Source organism: Eleutherodactylus coqui, unplaced genomic scaffold (genome assembly GCF_035609145.1).
Source record: "Eleutherodactylus coqui strain aEleCoq1 unplaced genomic scaffold, aEleCoq1.hap1 HAP1_SCAFFOLD_365, whole genome shotgun sequence".
Classification (NCBI taxonomy): domain Eukaryota; kingdom Metazoa; phylum Chordata; class Amphibia; order Anura; family Eleutherodactylidae; genus Eleutherodactylus; species Eleutherodactylus coqui.
Window position 1 is genome coordinate 67501 of NW_027102002.1, and position 20000 is coordinate 87500.

The window sequence follows — 20000 nt, forward strand, 5'->3', positions numbered from 1 at the left end:
AAAGGTTGAGCTGCATACGGATCTAAGCCGTTGCCCAAACTAACTCTGGCCCGTGTGACACAGCCGCGCGCGCGCTTTCCTACGACACTCGACCGCCGGGCTCCCTCGGCCTGGGAGGCACTCTCGGGGCAGGGGGCCACCGCAGCCCCCTTAAGGTGGCTTCGTACACCTCTTGAACGTTGGGGCCCGGCCGCTCGGAGAGCGGGGTCTACCCGGGCAGACAGCCTGTCGGCCCCGCGGCCTGGACAGGCGGAGCGGGGACTCTTGCGCTCGGGGGCTCTGCTCCAAGGAGCGAGAGCGGCCGCTCTGCACGGCCCGGAGAGCGGGGTGCGGGGCGCCGTCGCCTCGCTGGAACCAGGGGCGTCGTGACGTTCGCGCGCGCCTAGCCGCCGCCAGAACAGGCCGGAAAGGTTGAGCTGCATACGGATCTAAGCCGTTGCCCAAACTAACTCTGGCCCGTGTGACACAGCCGCGCGCGCGCTTTCCTACGACACTCGACCGCCGGGCTCCCTCGGCCTGGGAGGCACTCTCGGGGCAGGGGGCCACCGCAGCCCCCTTTAGGTGGCTTCGTACACCTCTTGAACGTGGCGCCCGGCCGCTCGGAGAGCTGGGTCTACCCGGGCAGACAGCCTGTCGGCCCCGCGGCCTGGGCAGGCGGAGCGGGTACTCTTGCGCTCGGGGGCTCTGCTCGGCCCGGAGAGTTGGGTGCGGGGCGCCGTCGCCTCGCTGGAACCAGGGGCGTTGTGACGTTCGCACGCGCCTAGCCGCCGCCAGGACAGGCCGGAAAGGTTGAGCTGCATACGGATCTAAGCCGTTGCCCAAACTAACTCTGGCTCGTGTGACCGACACAGCCGCGCACGCGCTTTCCTACGACACTCGACCGCCTGGCTCCCCTCGGCCTGGGAGGCACTCTCGGGGCGGGGGGCACCGCAGCCCCCCGAGGTGGCTTCGTACACCTCTTGAACGTTGGGGCCCGGCCGCTCGGAGAGCGGGGTCTACCCGGGCAGACAGCCCGTCGGCCCCGCGGCCTGGACAGGCGGAGCGGGGACACTTGCGCTCGGGGGCTCTGCTCCAAGGAGCGAGAGCGGCCACTCTGCTCGGCCCGGAGAGTGGGGTGCGGGGCGCCGTCGCATCGCTGGAGCCAGGGGCGTCGTGCCGTGCGCGCACGCCTAGCCGCCGCCAGAACAGGCCGGAAAGGTTGAGCTGCATACGGATCTAAGCCGTTGCCCAAACTAACTCTGGCCCGTGTGACCGACACAGCCGCGCACGCGCTTTCCTACGATACTCGACCGCCAGGCTCCCCTCGGCCTGGGAGGCACTCTCGGGGCGGGGGGCACCGCAGCCCCCTTAAGGTGGCTTCGTACACCTCTTGAACGTTGGGGCCCGGCCGCTCGGAGAGCGGGGTCGACCCGGGCAGACAGGCTGTCGGCCCCGCGGCCTGGACAGGCGGAGCGGGGACTCTTGCGCTCGGGGGCTCTGCTCCAAGGAGCGAGAGCGGCCGCTCTGCACGGCCCGGAGAGCGGGGTGCGGGGCGCCGTCGCCTCGCTGGAACCTGGGGCGTCGTGACGTTCGCGCGCGCCTAGCCGCCGCCAGAACAGGCCGGGAAGGTTGAGCTGCATACGGATCTAAGCCGTTGCCCAAGCTAACTCTGGCCCGTGTGACCGTCACAGCCGCGCACGCGCTTTCCTACGACACTCGACCACCTGGCTCCCCTCGGCCTGGGAGGCACTCTCGGGGCGGGGGGCACCGCAGCCCCCCAAGGTGGCTTCGTACACCTCTTGAACGTTGGGGCCCGGCCGCTCGGAGAGCGGGGTCTACCCGGGCAGACAGCCTGTCGGCCCCGCGGCCTGGACAGGCGGAGTGGGGACAAGCCAAGGCTACCGGCGGGCCTCGGACGGCCAGGGGTGGAAGGGCTCCACCTCAAGGTGGCTTCGTACACCTCTTGAACGTTGGGGCCCGGCCGCTCGGAGAGCGGGGTCTACCCGGGCAGACAGCCTGTCGGCCCCGCGGCCTGGACAGGCGGAGTGGGGACAAGCCAAGGCTACCGGCGGGCCTCGGACGGCCAGGGGTGGAAGGGCTCCACCTCAAGGTGGCTTCGTACACCTCTTGAACGTTGGGGCCCGGCCGCTCGGAGAGCGGGGTCTACCCGGGCAGACAGCCTGCTGGCCCCGCGGCCTGGACAGGCGGAGCGGGGAACCTTGCGCTCGGGGGCTCTGCTCGGCCCAGAGAGTGGGGTGCGGGGCGCCGTCGCCTCGCTGGAACCAGGGGCGTCGTGCCATTCGCGCGCGCGCGCCTAGCCGCCGCCAGAACAGGCCGGAAAGGATGAGCTTCATACGGATCTAAGCCGTTGCCCAAACTACCTCTGGCCCCTGTGACCGACACAGCCGTGGCACGCGCTTTCCTACGACACTCGACCGCCGGGCTCCCTCGGCCTGGGAGGCACTCTCAGGGCGGGGGGCACCGCAGCCCCCCCCAAGGTGGCTTCGTACACCTCTTGAACGTGGCGCCCGGCCGCTCGGAGAGCGGGGTCTACCCGGGCGGACAGCCTGTTGGCCCCGCGGCCTGGACAGGCGGAGTGGGGACAAGCCAAGGCTACCGGCGGGCGGGATCGACCGGGTAGCCGCCGTGGGGAACACAACTTGGACGCCTCGCGCCGTCGCGGACCACCGTCCTCCGTCTCTCTCCCTCTCTCGGAAGGGAGGCCGCCCGAGGCGCACGGGCCTCGGACGGCCGGGGGTGGAAGGGCTCCACCCCGAGGTGGCTTCGTACACCTCTTGAACGTGGCCGCCCGGCCGCTCGCTGAGAGCGGGGTCTACCCGGGCAGACAGCCCGTCGGCCCCGCGGCCTGGACAGGCGGAGCGGGGGCAAGCCAAGGCTACCGGCGGGCGGGATCGACCGGGTAGCCGCCGTGGGGAACACAACACGGACGCCTCGCGCCGTCGCGGACCACCGTCCTCCGTCTCTCTCTCCCTCTCTCGGAAGGGAGGCCGCCCGAGGCGCACGGGCCTCGGACGGCCGGGGGTGGAAGGGATCCACCCCCCGCGGGAAGGGGACGCGCGCCGGCGCCCGGACGCGGGAGCGTTGACCCGGGGGTCTTTACTCCGCCGAGGGGTAGCCCGGAGAAGGAGCGAGACCGGCCGGCGGGGGTGGAACACCCCCTCATGCCTCGCTCCTTCTGGGGATAAAGCGCGTCGTCCGCGGGCCGCCGTTCCCTATCCCCGCCGCCCTGGACCGCCCCCGCCTCGGCCGGAGCCCGAGGGGACAGGCGGGGGGTCCTTCGCTTTCGGGAAAACCGTCACCAAACGTGGGGCCCGTGCCCCGCTCTCGGCCGCCCTGAGGCGGGAGAGCTCGGATCGTTCTCTCTCGGCGTCGGCCCCACCGACGCACGACGCCCGGGAAAGGGCTGCACCCCCTGCGCCACGCTTCTCCCCCGGAGCACTCCCCCCGCAGGGGGCTCCGCGGGGTGTCCCGACACGCAGAGCCGCTCGCCTTCTTCCGCTGGGGACGGAAGGGACGCCTCCGCGCGTCCCTTCCCCATCCTCGAGAGCCGTACGCGCCGAGGGTGAACCCGCTCGCCGGGGCGCCGGGGAGCAGGGCCCTTGTGGTCCTTCCCCGGACATGGGCACGGCGAGGGTCCCCCGCCCGCGACGGCTCTCCCGTTGACCCACTCTCTCGCCTTGGGTGGTGGTGATGGAGGCGGCTGCCTACGCCTCAGCCCGGCATCTCGGAGGGGGGTCGCCCGGGCAGCCAGCCAGCCAGCCAGCCAGCCAGCCAGCCTGTCGGCCCCGCGGCCTGCACAGGCGGAGTGGGGACTCTTGCGCTCGATGACTCTGCTCCCAGGGAGGTGGCAGAGGGGCGGCCGCGGTGCTTTGACTTTCAGCGGTCCCCACTCCTCAGCACTCTGAGAAATACTGTCACTTTGTCAAAGACGGCACACCGCTCGTTCCCTTATATGCAAAAAAGGTGTTCGTCCTGACGTTTTGCGAGGCCTTAATTTACCGCCGTCGGGGCTATCAGGGGAAACAGGCCCGCTCCTTCCGCCCTCCTGGAACTGTGCCTCGGCCTGGAGCGACCATTATTACCCTCATACCGGTTCTCACGACATGCGCCGACACTCGGTTCAGCCCCGGCAGCCGCAGCTCCCGCCGGCCCGGCCAGCCGGGTCCGCACCCCTGGCCAGCGCCTGGAGCGTCTGGACTTTGTCATTTTTCCTCCAAGACTCGTCTCTGCCAACTGCCGTGGACTTCAGCAGGGGCTGCCTCGGGCTGTGCCCGGCCTCTTGGGGGTCCCGCCTGCCCGCGCAGGCAGCTAGGACGGGGTTATCAGCCCTCTCAGGGGGGCCTCCGCAGCCCCCCAAGGTGGCTTCGTACACCTCTTGAACGTTGGGCCCGGCCGCTCGGTGAGAGCGGGGTCTGCCCGGGCAGCCAGCCAGCCTGTCGGCCCCGCGGCCTGGACAGGCGGAGTGGGGACACTCGCGCTCGATGACTCTGCTCCCAGGGAGGTGGCAGAGGGGCGGACGCGGTGCTTTGACTTTGAGCGGTCCCCACTCCCTTCTCAGCACATTGAGAAATAGTCACTTTGTCAAAGGCCGCACACCGCTCGTTCCCTTATATGCAAAAAAGGTGTTCGTCCTGACGTTTTGCGAGGCCTTAATTTACCGCCGTCGGCGCTATCAGGGGGAACAGGCCCGCTCCTTCCGCCCTCCTGGAACCGTGCCTCGGCCCGGAGCGACCAGGATTACCCTCATACCGCTTCTCACGACATGCATCGATACTCGGCTCAGCCCCGGCAGCCGCAGCTCCCGCCGGCCCGGCCAGCCGGGTCCGCACCCCTAACCAGCGCCTGGAGCGTTTGGACTTTGTCGTTTTTTCTCAAAGACTCATCTCTGCCAACGACTTCAGCAGGGGCTGCCACCTGCTGTTCCCCCGCCAATGGGTGTCCTGACCTGCAACACCGGAGGCTCAGGCGTGGTCTTGAGCAACTGCTGGTAGGTGCACCTCGGGGGCCCTCTGCAGCCAGCACACCGCTGCCAACAGCCCGCTCCCCGTCACCATCCAGCCCCTCTGCATACATCTGCCGGGGGTGCTTTTTTGACTTCCCCCATGTTGGCCTATGGGGAAAAGCCAGGGGGAAAACCTCCAGAGTCAGGCCGACCTCCTGGAACCCCAGCTCGGCCTGGAGCTACTGGTTTGCCCCCTTCCCGGTTCTCAGGACATGCATTGACACTCGGCTCAGCACCAGCCGCCGCAGCCCCCGCCTGCCCGGCCAGCCCGGTCCGCACCCCTGGCCGGCACGCCTGGAGCGTTTGGACTTTGTCATTTTCATGACTTGTCTCCTCAGACATTGTCCGACTGCAAGGGGGGTGTGCCGCGGTCCGTGCCCAGCCTCCAGGGGTTGCCCCCGGCCCCTGGAGCAGCCAGCACCCCCTCGCCCTCAACACTCTCTCTCCCCGTGGGGACTTTGAAACTTTTTCTGACCGCGAAAGCTTCGGCAAACGGCAAGGGGGGCAGCCGGCGTTCTGTGCCCGGCCTCCTGGGGTCCTGCCGGGGCACATCGGAGGCTCAGCCAGGGTGTTGAGCCACCACTGGCAGGTGCACTCAGGGGGCCCTCCGCAGACGCCCATGCACACCTCCGCAGCCAGCACACTGCTGCCAACAGCCCGCTCCCCGTCACCCGCCAGCCCCTCCGCATACATCTGCTGGGGGTGCTTTTTTGACTTCCCCCATTTTGGCCAATGGGAAAATGTCAAGGGGAAAACCTCCGGAGTCAGGCCCACCTCCTGGAACTCCATCCCGGCCTGGAGCTACTAGTTTGTCCCCTTTCCGGTTCTCAGGACATGCATTGACACTCGGCTCTTCCCCAGCCGCCGCAGCTCCCGCCGGCCCGTCCAGCCGGGTCCGCACCCCTGGCCGGCGCCTGGAGCGTTTGGACTTTGTCGTTTTTCCTCAAAGACTCATCTCTGCCAACTGCCCTGGGCTTCAGCAGTGGCTGCCGCGGGCTGTGCACGGCCTCCTGGGGGGTCCCGCCTGCCCTCGCAGGCAGCTAGGACAGGGTTCTCAGCAGGGGCTTGGATGCGGTGTCAGGGGGGCCTCCGCAGCCCCCCAAGGTGGCTTCCTACACCTCTCGAACGTTGGGGCCCGGCCGCTCGGAGAGCGGGGTCTGCCCGGGCAGCCAGCCAGCCTGTTGGCCCCGCGGCCTGCACAGGCGGAGTGGGGACCCTCGCGCTCGATGACTCTGCTCCCAGGGAGGTGGCAGAGGGGCGGCCGCGGTGCTTTGACTTTGAGCGGTCCCCACTCCTCAGCACATTGAGAAATAGTCACTTTGTCAAGGACCGCACACCGCTCGTTCCCTTATATGCAAAAAAGGTGTTCGTCCTGACGTTTTGCGAGGCCTTATTTTACCGCCGTCGGCGCTATCAGGGGAAACGGGCCCGCTCCTTCCGCCCTCCTGGAACCGTGCCTCGGCCCGGAGCGACCAGGATCACCCTCATACCGGTTCTCGTGACATACATCGACACTCGGCTCAGCCCCGGCAGCCGCAGCTCCCACCGGCCCAGCCAGCCGGGTCCGCCACCCTGGCCGGCACGCCTGGAGCGTTTGGACTTTGTCGTTTTTTCAAAGACTCATCTCTGCCAACGACTTCAGCAGGGGCTGCCACCTGCTGTTCCCCGCCAATGGGTGTCCTGACCTGCAACACCGGAGGCTCAGGCAGGGTCAAGAGCAACTGCTGGTAGGTGCACTCAGGGGGCCCTCTGCAGCCGCCCAGGGCCACCTCTGCAGCCAGCACACTGCTGCCAACAGCCCGCTCCCCGTCACCCCCCCCCAGGCCCCTCTGCATACATCTGCCGGGGGTGCTTTTTTGACTTCCCCCATTTTGGCCAATGGGAAAATGCCAAGGGGAAAACCTCCAGAGTCAGGCCGACCTCATGGAACTCAAGCCCGGCCTGGAGCCACCGGTCTGTCCCCTTCCCGGTTCTCAGGGATTTTTGGACTTGTGATTTCCGTGATTCGTCTCTTCAAACTTTGTTGGACTACAATGGGGGGCGACCGGCGGTCCGTGCCCGGCCTCCTGGGGTCCTGCCCGGGGACAGCGGAGGCTCAGCCAGGGTTTTGAGCCACCGCTGGCAGGTGCACTCACGGGGCCCTCCGCAGCCGCCCATGCACACCTCTTCAGCCAGCACACTGCTGCCAAACACCCGCTCCCCATCACCCCCCAGCCCCTCTGCATACATCTGCTGGGGGTGCTTTTTTGACTTCCCCCATTTTGGCCTATGGGGAAAAGCCAGGGGGAAAACCTCCAGAGTCAGGCCGACCTTCTGGAACTCGAGCTCGGCTTGGAGCCGCCGGTTTGCCCCCTTCCCGGTTCTCAGGACCTGCATTGACACTCGGCTCAGCCCCGGCAGCCGCAGCCCCCGCCGGCCCAGCCAGCAGGGTCCGCCCCCCTGGCCGGCGCCTGGAGCGTTTGGACTTTGTCATTTTCATGACTTGTCTCCTCAAACTTTGTTCGACTGCAAGGGGGGGTGTGCCGCGGTCCGTGCCCAGCCTCCAGGGGTTGCCCCCGGCCCCTGGAGCAGCCAGCACCCCCTCGCCCTCAACACTCCCCGTTGGGACTTTGAAACTTTTCTGACGGTGCAAGCTTCATCAAACGGCAAGGGGGCAGGCTGCGGTCTGTGCCCGGCCTCCTGGGGTCCTCCCTGGGGACATCGGAGGCTCAGCCAGGGTTTTGAGCCACTGCTGGCAGGTGCACTCAGAGGGCCCTCCGCAGCCGCCCATGCACACCTCTGCAGCCAGCACACCGCTGCCAACAGCCCGCTCCCCATCACCAGCCAGCCCCTCTGCATACATCTGCTGGGGGTGCTTTTTTGACTTCCCCCATTGTGGCCAATGGGAAAATGCCAAGGGGAAAACCTCCAGAGTCCTGCCGACCTCCTGGAACTCCAACCCGGCCTGGAGCCACCGGTTTGTCCCCTTCCCGGTTCTCAGGACCTGCATCGACACTCGGCTTAGCCCCGGCAGCTGCAGCCACCGCCGGCCCGGCCAGCCGTGTCCGCCCCCCTGGCCGGCACGCCTGGAGCGTTTGGACTTTGTCATTTTCATGACTTGTCTCCTCAAACTTTGTTCAACTGCAAGGGGGGCTGCCCCGGCTGTTCCCCGCCTCCTGGGTGTCCTTCCCTGCAACACCGGAGGCTCAGGCAGGGTCTTGACCCACGACTGTTGGGTGCTCCTAGGGGGCCCCTCCACACCCCCAGTCCCACCTCCAGGGGCTCCCCCCGGCCCCTGGAGCAGCCAGCACCCCCTCGCCGTCAACCCTCTCTCCCCGTTGGGACTTTGAAACTTTTTCCGACCGTGCAAGCTTCGTCAAACGGCAAAGGGGGCAAGCGGCGGTCTGTGCCCGGCCTCCTGGGGTCCTGCCCGGGGACATCGGAGGCTCAGCCAGGGTGTTGAGCCACTACTGGTAGGTGCACTCAGGGGGCCCTCCGCAGCCGCCCCGGGCCACCCCTGCAGCCAGCACACACCGCTGCCAACAGCCCGCTCTCCGTCACCAGCCAGCCCCGTCCGCGCACATCTGCCGGGGGTGCTTTTTTTGAGACACACTGTCACTTTGTCAAAGACCGCACACCGCTCGTTCCCTTATACCCCGACAAGGTGTTCGTGCTGACGTTTTGCGAGGCCTTATTTTACCGCCGTCGGCGCTATCAGGGGAAACAGGCCCGCTCCTTCCGCCTTCGTGGAACCGGGGCTCGGCCCGGAGCGACCAGGATTACCCTCATACCGGTTCTCACGACATGCATTGACACTCGGCTCAGCCCCGGCAGCCGCAGCTCCCGCCGGCCCAGCCAGCCGGGTCCGCCGCCCTGGCCGGCACGCCTGGAGCGTTTGGACTTTGTCGTTTTTTCTCCAAGACTCATCTCTGCCAACGACTATAGCATGGGCTGCCACCTGCTGTTCCCCGCCAATGGGTGTCCTGACCTGCAACACCGGAGGCTCAGGCGGGGTCTTGAGCAACGGCTGATAGGTGCACTCAGGGGGCCCTCTGCAGCCGCCCAGGGCCACCCCTGCAGCCACCACACAGCTGCCAACAGCCCGCTCTCCGTCACCCCCCAGCCCCTCTGCATACATCTGCTGGGGGTGCTTTTTTGACTTCCCCCATTTTGGCCAATGGGAAAATGCCAGGGGGAAAGCCTCCAGAGTCATGCCGACCTCGTGGAACTCCAACCCGGCCTGGAGCTACTGGTTTGTCCCCTTCCCGGTTCTCAGGACCTGCATCGACACTCGGCTCAGCCCCGGCAGCCGCGGCCCCCGCCGGCCCGGCCAGCCGGTTCCGCCACCCTGCCCGGCGCCTGGAGCGTTTGGACTTTGTCATTTTTTCCCCCAAGACTCGCCTCTGCCAACTGCCAAGGACTTCAGCAGGGGCTGCCACGGCTGTTCCCCGCCTCCTGGGGTTCATGCCCGGGCACACCGGAGGCTCAGGCAGGGTCTTGAGCAACTACTGTTGGGTGCTCTCAGGGGGGCCCCTCCACACCCCCAGGCCGACCTCCAGGGGCTGCCCCCGGCCCCTGGAGCAGCCAGCACCCCCTCGCCGTCAACACTCTCTCCCCGTTGGGACTTTGAAACTTTTCTGACCGTGCAAGCTTCATTGGACGGCAAGGGGGTGACCTGCGGGCTCTACCCGGCCTCCTGGGGTCCTGCCCGGGGACATCGGAGGCTCAGCCTGGGTCTTGAGCTATTGCTGGTAGGTGCACTCAGGGGGCCCTCTTCAGCCGCCCAGGGCCACCCCTGCAGCCACCAGACAGCTGCCAACAGCCCGCTCTCTGTCACCCCCCAGCCCCTCTGCATACATCTGCTGGGGGTGCTTTTTTGGCTCCCCCCGTTTTGGCCTATGGGGAAAAGCCAGGGGGAAAACCTCCAGAGTCAGGCCGATCCCCTGGAACTCCAACCCGGCCTGGAGCCACCGGTTTGTCCCCTTCCCGGTTCTCAGGACATGCATTGACACTCGGCTCAGCCCCGGCAGCCGCAGCCCCCGCCGGCCCGGCCACCCGGGTCCGCCACCCTGCCCGGCGCCTGGAGCGTTTGGACTTTGTCGTTTTTTCTCCAAGACTCGCCTCTGGCACATGCCATGGACCTCAGCGGGGGCTGCTCCCCGCCTCCCGGGTGTCCTGCCCGGGCACATCGGAGGCTCAGCCAGGGTCTTGGGCCCCTACTGGTAGGTGCACTTTGGGGGCCCTCCGCAGCCGCCCAGGCCCACCCCTGCAGCCGCCACACAGCTGCCAACAGCCCGCTCTCCATCACCCCCCAGCCCATTGCACACATCTGCCGGGGGTGCTTTTTTGACTTCCCCCATTTTGGCCTAAGGGGAAAGGCCGGGGGGAAAACCTCCAGAGTCAGGCCGACCTCCTGGAACTCCGGCCCAGCCTGGAGCTACTGGTTTGTCCCCTTCCCGGTTCTCAGGACCTTCATCGACACTCGGCTCTTCCCCAGCCGCCGCAGCTCCCGTCGGCCCGGCCAGCCGGGTCCGCCCCCCTGGCCGACACGCCTGGAGCGTTTGGACTTTGTCATTTTCATGACTTGTCTCCTCAAACTTTGTCCGACTGCAAGGGGGGCTGCCACGGCTGTTCCCCGCCTCCTGGGTGTCCTTCCCTGCAACACCAGAGGCTCAGGCAGGGTCTTGAGCAACTTCTGTTGGGTGCTATCAGGGGGCCCCTCCACACCCCCAGGCCCACCTCCAGGCGCTCCCCCCGGGCCCTGGAGCAGCCAGCACCCCCTCGCCGTCAACACTCTCTCCCCGTTGGGACTTTGAAACTTTTCCCGACCGTGCAAGCTTCGTCAAACGGCAAGGGGGCAACCGGTGTTCTGTGCCCGGCCTCCTGGGGTCCTGCCCGGGCACATCGGAGGCTCAGCTTGGGTTTTCAGCCACCACGGGCAGGTGCACACAGGGGGCCCTCCGCAGCCGCCCATGCACACCTCTGCAGTCAGCACACTGCTGCCAACAGCCAGCTCCCCATCACCCGCCAGCCCTTCTGCATACATCTGCTGGGGGTGCTTTTTTGACTTCCCCCATTTTGGCCAATGGGAATATGCCAGGGGGAAAACCTCCAGAGTCAGGCCGACCTCCTGGAACTGCCGCCCGGCCTGGAGCCTCCGGTTTGCCCCCTTCCCGGTTCTCAGGACCTGCATTGACACTCGGATCTTCCCCGGCAGCCGCAGCCCCCGCCGGCCAAGCCAGCCGTGTCCGCCCCCCTGGCCGGCACGCCTGGAGCGTTTGGACTTTGTCATTTTCATGACTTGTCTCCTCAAACTTTGTTCAACTGCAAGGGGGGCTGCCACGGCTGTTCCCCGCCCCCTGGGTGTCCTTCCCTGCAACACCGGAGGCCCAGGCAGGGTCTTGAGCAACTTCTGTTGGGTGCTCTCAGGGGGCCCCTCCACACCCCCAGGCCCACCTCCAGGGGCTCCAGCCCGGCCCCACTGGCAGCCAGCACCCCCTCGCCGTCAACCCTCTCTCCCCGTTGGGACTTTGAAACTTTTTCCGACCGTGCAAGCTTCGTCAAACGGCAAGGGGGCAAGCGGCGGTCTGTGCCCGGCCTCCTGGGCGTCCTGCCCGGGGACATCGGAGGCTCAGGCTGGGTCTTGAGCCACCACTGGTAGGTGCGCTTTGGGGGCCCTCCGCAGCCGCCCCGGGCCACCCCTGCAGCCAGCGCACTGCTGCCAACAGCCCGCTCTCCGTCACCAGCCAGCCCCGTCTGCACGCATCTGCCGGGGGTGCTTTTTTTGGAGAAATACTGTCACTTTGTCAAAGACCGCACACCGCTCGTTCCCTTATACCCCGACAAGGTGTTCGCGCTGACGTTTTGCGAGGCCTTATTTTACCGCCGTCGGCGCTATCAGGGGAAACAGGCCCGCTCCTTCCGCCTTCGTGGAACCGTGGCTCGGCCCGGAGCGACCAGGATTACCCTCATACCGGTTCTCACGACATGCATCGACACTCGGCTCAGCCCCTGCATCCGCAGCTCCCGCCGGCCCGGCCAGCCGGGTCTGCCCCCCCTGGCCGGCGCCTGGAGCGTTTGGACTTTGTCGTTTTTTTCTCCAAGACTCGCCTCTGCCAACTGCCAAGGACTTCAGCAGGGGCTGCCACGGCTGTTCCCCGCCTCCTGGGGTTCATGCCCGGGCACATCGGAGGCTCAGGCAGGGTCTTGAGCAACTACTGTTGGGTGCTCTCAGGGGGGCCCCTCCACACCCCCAGGCCGACCTCCAGGGGCTGCCCCCGGACCCTGGAGCAGCCTGCACCCCCCTCGCCGTCAACACTCTCCCCCCGTTGGGACTTTGAAACTTTTTCTGACCGTGCGAGCTTCGTCAAACGGCAAGGGGGCAAGCGGCGGGCTCTGCCCGGCCTCCTGGGGTCCTGCCCGGGGACATCGGAGGCTCAGCCAGGGTGTTGAGCCACTGCTGGCAGGTGCACTCAGGGGGCCCTCCGCAGCCGCCCATGCACACCTCTGCAGCCAGCACACTGCTGCCAACAGCCCGCTCTCCATCACCCGCCAGCCCCTCTGCATACATCTGCTGGAGGTGCTTTTTTGGCTTCCCCCATTTTGGCCAATGGGAAAATGCCAGGGGGGAAACCTCCAGAGTCAGGCCGACCTCCTGGAACTCCAACCCGGCCTGGAGCCACCGGTTTGTCCCCTTCCCGGTTCTCAGGACCTGCATTGACCCTCGGCTCTCCCCCGGCCGCCGCAGCTCCCGCCGGCCCGGCCAGCCGGGTCCGCCGCCCTGGACGGCACGCATGGAGCGTTTGGACTTTGTCATTTTCCTCACCAACACTCGCCTCTGCCAACTGCCAAGGACTTCAGCAGGGGCTGCCACGGCTGTTCCCCGCCTCCTGGGGTTCATGCCCGGGCACACCGGAGGCTCAGGCGGGGTCTTGAGCAACTGCTGTTGGGTGCTCTCAGGGGGCCCCTCCACACCCCCAGGCCGACCTCCAGGGGCTGCCCCCGGCCCCTGGGGCAGCCAGCACCCCCTCGCCGTCAACCCTCTCTCCCCGTTGGGACTTTGAAACTTTTCTGACCGTGCGAGCTTCATCGGACGGGAAGGGGGCGACCTGCGGGCTCTGCCCGGCCTCCCGGGGTCCCTGCCCGGGCCCCGTGGGAGGTACAGGCAGGGTTTCTCACCGACTACCCGTAGGCACTCTCAGGGGGCCCTCCGCGCCCTCAGGCCGCCCTCCCCGGGCTTCCCCCGGGTCCGCGGAGCAGCCCGCCACCCCTCGCCGCACCGTGTCTCGCCCCCGTTGGGACTTTGAAACTTGGCTCGCCGTGCAAACCTCTCCGGGGGACAGAGGGAGAGACCTGCGGGCCGTGCCCGGCCTCCCGGGACACCCTCCCCGCAGCGCAGGCGGCTCGGACGGGGTTTTCAGCGAGTGCTGGGGGGGGTGTCTTCGGGGGCCCCCCGCGGGCCCCCCGGGGCACCTGCGCGGGGTGGCCCCTGCTGCCAGGCACCCACTCCCTATCGACCATCCAGCCCCCCTACATACATCTGGCGGGGGTGCTTTTTTGAGTTCCCCCATTTTGGCAACTTGGCACCTCCTATGGGGAAACCGGCAGAATCATGCCGACCTCCTGGAACTCCGGCTCGGCCTGGAGCCGCCGGTTTGTCCCCTTCCCGGTTCTCAGGCATTTTCGGACTTTGTCATTTTTTCAGCACTCTGTCAATGCGGCCAGCGGGAGCTGCCGCGGTCTGTGCCCAGGCACCAGGCTCTCCAAACGGACGCCGGCGGAGGGTCAGGGGGTGTCTCGGCCAGATACTGTAAAACACTCAGGGGGTGCCCAGGCACCAGGCACTCCAAACGGACACCGTCGGAGGGTCAGGGGGTGTCTCGGCCAGATACTGAAAAACACTCAGGGGCGCACGGGGGCTGCACAGGGCCACCCCAGGCGGCTCCCCCGGGCACCCGGGCGGCCATATTGGCGGCTGGGACCCCCTATTCAGCAAACGCCAGGGGGCGCTCAGGGGCGCACGGGGGCTGCTCCACTCGCCCCAGGCCGGCCTCCCTGAGGCGGGCACATTAGCGGCTGAGACCCCCTCTCCACCAAAGACCGGGGGGCGCTCAGGGACACACGGGGGCTGCTCTACTCGCCCCAGGCGGGCACATTAGCGGCCGAGACCCCCTCTCCACCAGAGACCGGGGGGCGCTCAGGGACACACGGGGGCTGCTCCACTCGCCCCAGGCCGGCCCCCACTGGTACCCGGGCGGCCATATTGGCGGCTGAGACCCCCTCTTCAGCAAACGTCAGGGGACACTCAGGGACACACGGGGGCTGCTCCACTCGCCCCAGGCCGGCCTCCCTGAGGCGGGCACATTAGCGGCTGAGACCCCCTCTCCACCAGAGACCGGGGGACGCTCGGGGACACACGGGGGCTGCTCCACTCGCCCCAGGCCGGCCTCCCTGAGGCGGGCACATTAGCGGCTGAGACCCCCTCTCCACCAAAGACCGGGGGGCGCTCAGGGACACACGGGGGCTGCTCCACTCGCCCCAGGCCGGCCTCCCTGAGGCGGGCACATTAGCGGCTGAGACCCCCTCTCCACCAAAGACCGGGGGACGCTCAGGGACACACGGGGGCTGCTCCACTCGCCCCAGGCCGGCCCCCACTGGTACCCGGGCGGCCCTATTGGCGGCTGAGACCCCCTCTTCAGCAAACGCCAGGGGACGCTCAGGGACACACGGGGGCTGCTCCACTCGCCCCAGGCCGGCCTCCCTAGGTACCCGGGCGGGCACATTAGCGGCTGAGACCCCCTCTTCAGCAAACGCCAGGGGACGCTCAGGGACACACGGGGGCTGCTCCACTCGCCCCAGGCCGGCCTCCCTAGGTACCCGGGCGGGCACATTAGCGGCTGAGACCCCCTCTCGACCAAAGACCGGGGGACGCTCAGGGACACACGGGGGCCGCTCCACTCACCCCCAGGCCGACCTCCAGGGCCTCCCTCCCGGCCCCTGGAGCAGCCAGCGCCCCCTCGCCCTCAACACTCTCTCCCCCGTTGGGACTTTGAAACTTTTTCTGACCGTGCAAGCTTCATCGGACGGCAAAGGGGGCAAGCTGCGGTCCGTGCCCGGCCTGCTGGGGTCCTGCCCGGGGACATCGGAGGCTCAGCCAGGGTCTTGAGCTACTGCTGGTAGGTGCGCTTTGGGGGCCCTCCGCAGCCGCCCCGGGCCACCCCTGCAGCCAGCACACTGCTGCCAACAGCCCGCCGCTCTCCCACACCAGCCAGCCCCGTCTGCACACATCTGCCGGGGGTGCTTTTTTGAGAAACACTGTCACTTTGTCAAAGACCGCACACCGCTCGTTCCCTTATACCCCGACAAGGTGTTCGTGCTGACGTTTTGCGAGGCCTTATTTTACCGTCGTCGGCGCTATCAGGGGAAACGGGCCCGCTCCTTCCGCCCTCCTGGAACCCTGGCTCGGCCCGGAGCGACCAGGATTACCCTCATACCGGTTCTCACCACCTGCATCGACACGCGGCTCTGCCCCGGCCGCCGCAGCTCTCGCCGGCCCGGCCGGGTCCGCACCCCTGGCCGGCACGCCTGGAGCGTTTGGACTTTGTCGTTTTTTTCTCCAAGAGTCGCCTCTGGCACATGCCATGGACTTCAGCAGGGGCTGCTCCCCGCCCCCTGGGTGTCCTGCCCGGGCACATCGGAGGCTCAGCCTGGGTCTTCAGCCCCTACTGGTAGGTGCGCTTTGGGGGCCCTCCGCAGCCGCCCGGGGCCCACCCCTGCAGCCAGCACACGGCTGCCAGCAGCCACCACACAGCTGCCAAACAGCCCGCTCTCCGTCACCCCCCAGCCCAACTCTGCATACATCTGGCGGGGGTGCTTTTTTGACTTCCCCCCTTTTGGCCTATGGGGAAAAGCCAGGGGGAAAACCTCCAGAGTCAGGCCGACCTCCTGGAACTCCAACCCGGTCTGGAGCCACCGGTCTGTCCCCTTCACGGTTCTCAGGACCTGCATCGACCCTCGGCTCAGCCCCGGCCGCCGCAGCTCCCGCCGGCCCGGCCACCCGGGTCCGCACCCCTGGCCGGCACGCCTGGAGCGTTTGGACTTTGTCGTTTTTTCTCCAAGACCCATCTCTGCCAACTGCCGTGGGCTTCAGCGGGGGCTGCTCCCCGCCTCCTGGGTGTCCTGCCCGGGCACATCGGAGGCTCAGCCTGGGTCTCGAGCCCCCTACTGGTAGGTGCACTACGGGGGCCCTCCGCAGCCGCCCAGGCCCACCCCTGCAGCCAGCACACGGCTGCCAGCAGCCACCACACAGCTGCCAACAGCCCACTATCCATCACCCACCAGCCCCTCTGCATACATCTGCTGGGGGTGCTTTTTTGACTTCCCCCCTTTTGGCCTATGGGGAAAAGCCAGGGGGAAAACCTCCAGAGTCAGGCCGACCTCATGGAACTCCAACCCGGCCTGGAGCCACCGGTTTGTCCCCTTCCCGGTTCTCAGGACATGCACTGACACTCGGCTAAGCCCCGGCCGCCGCAGCCCCCGCCGGCCCGGCCAGCCCGGTCCGCACACCCCTGGCCAGCGCCTGGAGCGTTTGGACTTTGTCGTTTTTTCTCAAAGACCCGTCTCTGCCAACTGCCGTGGGCTTCAGCGGGGGCTGCTCCCCGCCTCCTGGGTGTCCTGCCCGGGCACATCGGAGGGTCAGCCTGGGTCTTGAGCTACTGCTGGTAGGTGCGCTTTGGGGGCCCTCGGCAGCCGCCCAGGCCCACCCCTGCAGCCAGCACACGGCTGCCAGCAGCCACCACACAGCTGCCAACAGCCCGCTCTCCGTCACCCTCCAGCCCCTTCTGCATACATCTGCCGGGGGTGCTTTTTTGACTTCCCCCCTTTTGGCCTATGGGGAAAAGCTAAGGGGAAAACCTCCAGAGTCAGGCCGACCTCCTGGAACTCCAACCCGGCCTGGAGCCACCGGTTTGTCCCCTTCCCGGTTCTCAGGACATGCACTGACACTCGGCTAAGCCCCGGCCGCCGCAGCCCCCGCCGGCCCGGCCAGCCCGGTCCGCGCCCCTGGCCAGCGCCTGGAGCGTTTGGACTTTGTCATTTTTTCTCAAAGACCCATCTCTGCCAACTGCCATGGACCTCAGCGGGGGCAGCTCCCCGCCTCCTGGGTGTCCTGCCCGGGCACATCGGAGGGTCAGGCAATGTCTTCAGCCACCGCGGGCAGGTGCACTCAGGGGGCCCTCCGCAGCCGCCCAGGCCCACCCCTGCAGCCAGCACACGGCTGCCAGCAGCCACCACACAGCTGCCAACAGCCCGCTCTCCGTCACCCCCCAGCCCAACTCTGCATACATCTGCTGGGGGTGCTTTTTTGACTTCCCCCCTTTTGGCCTATGGGGAAATGCTAAGGGGAAAACCTCCAGAGTCAGGCCGACCTCATGGAACTCCAACCCGGCCTGGAGCCACCGGTTTGTCCCCTTCCCGGTTCTCAGGACATGCATCGACACTCGGCTCAGCCCCGGCAGCCGCAGCTCCCGCCGGCCCGGCCAGCCCGGGTCCGCACCCCTGGCCGGCACGCCTGGAGCGTTTGGACTTTGTCATTTTTTTCAAAGACTCATCTCTGCCAACTGCCGTGGGCTTCAGCGGGGGCTGCTGCCCGCCTCCTGGGTGTCCAGCCCGGGCACATCGGAGGCTCAGCCTGGGTCTCGAGCCCCTACTGGTAGGTGCACTCTGAAGGGGCCCTCCGCAGCCGCCCAGGCCCACCCCTGCAGCCAGCACACGGCTGTCAGCAGCCACCACACAGCTGCCAACAGCCCACTATCCATCACCCACCAGCCCCTCTGCATACATCTGCTGGGGGTGCTTTTTTGACTTCCCCCCTTTTGGCCTATGGGGAAAAGCTAAGGGGAAAACCTCCAGAGTCAGGCCGACCTCCTGGAACTCCAACCCGGCCTGGAGCCACCGGTTTGTCCCCTTCCCGGTTCTCAGGACATGCACTGACACTCGGCTAAGCCCCGGCCGCCGCAGCCCCCGCCGGCCCGGCCAGCCCGGTCCGCGCCCCTGGCCAGCGCCTGGAGCGTTTGGACTTTGTCATTTTTTCTCAAAGACCCATCTCTGCCAACTGCCATGGACCTCAGCGGGGGCAGCTCCCCGCCTCCTGGGTGTCCTGCCCGGGCACATCGGAGGGTCAGGCAATGTCTTCAGCCACCGCGGGCAGGTGCACTCAGGGGGCCCTCCGCAGCCGCCCAGGCCCACCCCTGCAGCCAGCACACGGCTGCCAGCAGCCACCACACAGCTGCCAACAGCCCGCTCTCCGTCACCCCCCAGCCCCTCCTGCATACATCTGCTGGGGGTGCTTTTTTGACTTCCCCCCTTTTGGCCTATGGGGAAATGCTAAGGGGAAAACCTCCAGAGTCAGGCCGACCTCCTGGAACTCCAACCCGGCCTGGAGCCACCGGTTTGTCCCCTTCCCGGTTCTCACGACATGCATCGACACTCGGCTCAGCCCCGGCAGCCGCAGCTCCCGCCGGCCCGGCCAGCCCGGTCCGCACCCCTGGCCAGCGCCTGGAGCGTTTGGACTTTGTCATTTTTTCAAAGACTCATCTCTGCCAACTGCCGTGGGCTTCAGCGGGGGCTGCTCCCCGCCTCCTGGGTGTCCTGCCCGGGCACATCGGAGGCTCAGGCAATGTCTTGAGCCACCGCTGGTAGCTGCACTCAGGGGGCCCTCCGCAGCCGCCCAGGCCCACCCCTGCAGCCACCACACAGCTGCCAACAGCCCGCTCCCCGTCAACCCCCAGCCCCTCCGCATACATCTGCTGGGGGTGCTTTTTTGACTTCCCCCGTTTAGGCCTATGGGGAAAAGCCAAGGGGAAAACCTCCAGAGCCAGGCCGACCTCCTGGAACTCCCACCCGGCCTGGAGCCACCGGTTTGTCCCCTTCCCGGTTCTCAGGACATGCACTAATACTCGGCTCAGCCCCAGCAGCCGCAGCTCCCGCCGGCCCGGCCAGCCCGGTCCGCCACCCTGCCCGGCGCCTGGAGCGTTTGGACTTTGTCGTTTTTTCTCCAAGACTCGCCTCTGGCACATGCCGTGGACTTCAGCGGGGGCTGCTCCCCGCCTCCTGGGTGTCCTGCCCGGGCACATCGGAGGCTCAGCCTGGGTCATCAGCCCCTACTGCTAGGTGCACTCAGGGGGCCCTCGGCAGCCGCCCAGGCCCACCCCAGCAGCCAGCACACGGCTGCCAGCAGCCACCACACAGCTGCCAACAGCCCGCTCTCCGTCACCCTCCAGCCCAACTCTGCATACATCTGCCGGGGGTGCTTTTTTGACTTCCCCCCTTTTGGCCTATGGGGAAAAGCTAAGGGGAAAACCTCCAGAGTCAGGCCGACCTCCTGGAACTCCAGCCCGGCCTCGAGCCACCGGTTTGTCCCCTTCCCGGTTCTCAGGACATGCATAGGCACTCGGCTCAGCCCCGGCAGCCGCAGCTCCCGCCGGCCCCGGCCAGCCCGGTCCGCACCCCTGGCCAGCGCCTGGAGCGTTTGGACTTTGTCATTTTTTTCTCAAAGACCCATCTCTGCCAACTGCCGTGGGCTTCAGCGGGGGCTGCTGCCCGCCTCCTGGGTGTCCAGCCCGGGCACATCGGAGGCTCAGCCTGGGTCTTGAGCCCCTACTGGTAGGTGCACTCTGAAGGGGCCCTCCGCAGACGCCCAGGCCCACCCCTGCAGCCAGCACACGGCTGCCAGCAGCCACCACACAGCTGCCAACAGCCCGCTCTCCGTCACCCCCCAGCCCAACTCTGCATACATCTGCTGGGGGTGCTTTTTTGACTTCCCCCCTTTTGGCCTATGGGGAAATGCTAAGGGGAAAACCTCCAGAGTCAGGCCGACCTCCTGGAACTCCAACCCGGCCTGGAGCCACCGGTTTGTCCCCTTCCCGGTTCTCAGGACATGCACTAATACTCGGCTCAGCCCCGGCAGCCGCAGCTCCCGCCGGCCCGGCCACCCGGGTCCGCACCCCTGGCCGGCACGCCT